The 3,762-nt window shown below is 46.8% G+C and overlaps 1 pseudogene; it reads right to left on the reverse strand.

The window, feature by feature from the left end:
* Positions 1 to 1,829: 1,829 nt before the first annotated feature.
* LOC114507473 lies at positions 1,830 to 3,762 on the reverse strand (annotated as a pseudogene).

A 3,762-nucleotide genomic window follows, 5' to 3' on the forward strand; every position in this document is an offset into this window, starting at 1 on the left:
ACATGGGGGAGCACCTGGGATTGCCGTTCTTCTCTTGCCTTTCCAAACCGATTACACCAGGGGTTGGTATCATTTCAGATTCCTCTTCTACCGTTGTTCACCTTTTTTCACTTTCTCCCCCTGATGTTGCCCCTCTGGACTCCCACAAACACTGATGCTGCTCACAGAGAGGATTTGGGGTGGATCTGGGGGTCCAGCCCTGCCCACACAAGTCTCCATCATATGCCTCCTCTTCCTCCTCTTCCCTGTTTTCTCTGGGCAACCCTCTCCCTGCTCCTCTCCACCACCTGCCAACCCTTTTCAGGTCTTTTTCTTTAGAGCTATAGGGGAAGTGAGATATAAGACACTTGGCCAAATAATATCATATGTCTTAAAGAATTCCCAAATCTATGGAGAATCTTGTGAACTTGGGGGGTGGGTATTGAACATGGTGATACAGGTATTGTCCAATCTTTTCAATCTGTCACATGAGATATTGAATCGCTATTTGGCACCAGTCCCTCATGGTGGGAGCATCTGCTTCAGGTTGCAGGGGCAGACCCTGATGGGGACTGATTAGCAATGGGAGATGAGGAACATCCCCCCGCTTGTTCCCTGTGATGCAAAGAACACAGCGGGACCACCCATGGTGCAAAGTGTGGGACAAAGGATTCAGCACAGTTGGATAGTCCACCTGCGGATTTACCTTCTACCTGACCTTGCTATGGAAATATTTCCATCTCATCTAAGACACCACAGGGCTCACACCTATTTGATGCTGGTGTGATGGGGACAAAATATTAGTTTCTTTACTCCCCACTTTGTACCAAGCACCTGGTGTGCACAAGGCCCTCACCAAAGATTTCTTCCCCGGCCCTTGGGAGAGCTGGGGAAACTTGGCTCAGGGAACATGTCCACAGCACAGATGGTCCTGAGCTTGTTGCTCTTCGATGAACTTTCGGAGCTTCTGCCCCCTGGTGCTTCCCTCTGGGCTCTCAGTCATGTGGCTCTGTCCTCTGTCCATCATGTCCATGTCATACAGACCTGCAGTTCAGTTCTGTCTCTGGTCCCATAGTAACAACACGTATGGAGCTTTCTGTAGCCTTTGGCTTTGTCACTGAGACTTTGAAAGTCACAGGGAGGGGTTCCCCAGGCAGCACTGGGCATTACTGCACCAAGCTGATGGTTTTCCTTCTAGAAGGAGGAAGGGCTTATCCTACCACCCAGCAGAGAGAGACACTTCATAAATTATCCCCTCTCACAAAGGCAAAGCAGTTGGTCTCTTTTGGGATGTGAAACCATTTCTTCTTATTATTATTTTTACTTTTCCAAAAAAAGGAACCAGACTGTCCTCTCTCCATTTTAGCCAGTGGTGACTAGAACTGACCTGCACTGTGGTCCCTTGGTTCATTCTCCAGGCAGACCACTGAAGTTCCCTTCGGGCGTGTGACCACCAGGACGTGAGGGTTGAACATGAAAGTGTGCTTTGGGAACTCCTAGAAATTACTCTGATAGGAGTCCCCAGAAGAGAAGGGATAGATTTGCACTACTGTTATCCATACAATAAAGGGATCTCATTTGTAACCAGGAAGTCCACAGAGATCTCAGAAACCTTGATTACATGTAATTTCTGCACGAACCTGAATGAATAAATCCAGACACAATGAATGAATCCAAGAAGAATGTGGTCATTGACGGGTAGAGGGGGTAAGAACGAGGGGAGATATATTAGGATGTAGAGAAGCCAAGCTCCATAATCATTTTGTAATTTTACCAAAAAGTAAAATTCATATCTGTGCTCTTAGAAGTGGTCTTTCCCATGGTAAAAGACTGCCATTTTTGCACAAATGTGAGAGAATAGAAAAGTTTTATTATAGTAACAGTAAGCAAACAATTAAGGGGGTGGGGCAGCAGTGTACAGACCCCCCTCCCATTAGGCAGTCATCAGGGTGCAGGGAGATGGAGGTGCAGTGGCAACAGCTGACTTCCCAAGAGAAGGAGAGAACTAGTCACTCAGCAACATGCTCCAGTTGAGACTGGTCACAGAGTTTCTACAGAAACATCTGAATGTTCCAAACGATGCTCTCTTTCCTGTTGAATCTGTCTTTTGTCCCTTCTGGCATTTCACTTCACTGAGTTCTAGAAGATCTATTTTTCATAAAGGTCTTTTCTCTTCAGCAAGCCAATGATAAGGAACAATCTGAGTCCTTCTATAAAAATGTAACTCAACAAATTATGTTGATCAAGAAAGAATTCTATAAGCATCTCTCTGTATAGATTACTAAATGCAAAGAGCTGACTTCACTGGCCACTTGGGTAGAGTGATCACTGTGTCCCTAAAGACAAAAATTAGGAGAAGAACCACAGGTGCAGATTATCTGCCAATCTAGAAAGAATCTGGAGGAGAAACAGTCACTAGGGACAAATAGACCAAGCTTAGGGCCACCGACTTTTGGTTTCCTGCATTCCTTTTCTGTGTGTGTCTGAGAAAGAGTTCAGGTCTCAGGAAGCATCTGTATATTTTGCTTTGGAGTTTTATAGATTGGACACGTGTGCCTCCCCTGTGAAATCAATTAAATAGCCAACAATGGCCAACAGTTGCCAACAGTGAACTTTCCAGCCTTCCCTAGTCCTGAGAGCCTGAGGGACAGAAGCAGGTGGCTCTGACTTTGGGGAACAATTTCTAGGAGGAAGGGGAACCAGAAAATATGCAGGAAATGCAGACATATTTTTATTTTTTGTCAAGGGCTTTGAACATGCATTGAGAGCAAAGCTGACAATGTTGAAAGCTCCTATGACGATGTCAAGTATCTTATTCTGACGCTCAATTTCACCCCTAGTGTTTTGCTGCATTGAAACATAGCGGTTTTCCCTTTCTGCCAACTCCCTCTCCATTTCTGCCTTTCTCCTCTCCTGCTCCAGGTTATCCTCCAGGTTTCTGATTTTCTTCTCATACTCCTCTCTTATCCGCTTCTTCTCTCTCTCCAGCTCAGCCCTGCACTGCTCTTCTACCACTCGTATGTGTTTCTGAATCTCCTCCTCAGACCCTTGGTACATCTCGTTAGTGTAGAATCCCTCCTCGTTCTCCATCACCATGCACTGGACCAGGTCCAGCAGTTGTGCCCTCTGGGCCTCCTGCTCAGCCCCTGTTGCCTCATTGTTGAACAAAGAGTGGTGATGCTCGAAATCTTCCCTCAGATCCTGAATGAACTTTGGGGCTTATTTTATGTAATCACAGAACTCCACGCCGTTCAAATCATCCTTTTGGGTAAATAAGAGAATCATGTATCTCCTAGCTGTGGCACCAGACATCATCAGTACCTTCTCCATGGCCTGTTGCTGTTCCTTTGTGTACCGGTCTAGTGGGACCACCAGGAGCAGCGCATGAGGCCCTGGGGATGTCAGGAGGATGCAACGAGCAATCTCCTTTCGTGTGTCAGCATCTGGCACCTCGGTGTCAAAAAGGCCAGGCATGTCCACGACCACAATTTCTCTCCCAGTCCAGGTGTTACTCCCTTTCTCACTGACCTTGGTGACGGATTTTGCTGTGATGGTGGAATGAAACGCTTTCTTCCCAAGGATGCTATTCCCTGTGGCACTTTTTCCGGCTCCAGTCTTACCCACTAAGACTAGTCTTAGTTGTGACTCTCTAGGGTCTTGGTTTCCAAGCCCTGGGACATCAGGAAAGAAAAGCCACAGTGTTAGATTGACCTCCAGCATTTCCCCTGCAGGACCCACACCCACCTGTGCCCGTCTCTGTTGCTTGATCGGGTCCTGTCCCAT

This window comes from Phyllostomus discolor, chromosome 10, assembly GCF_004126475.2.
Source record: "Phyllostomus discolor isolate MPI-MPIP mPhyDis1 chromosome 10, mPhyDis1.pri.v3, whole genome shotgun sequence".
NCBI classification, from domain to species: domain Eukaryota; kingdom Metazoa; phylum Chordata; class Mammalia; order Chiroptera; family Phyllostomidae; genus Phyllostomus; species Phyllostomus discolor.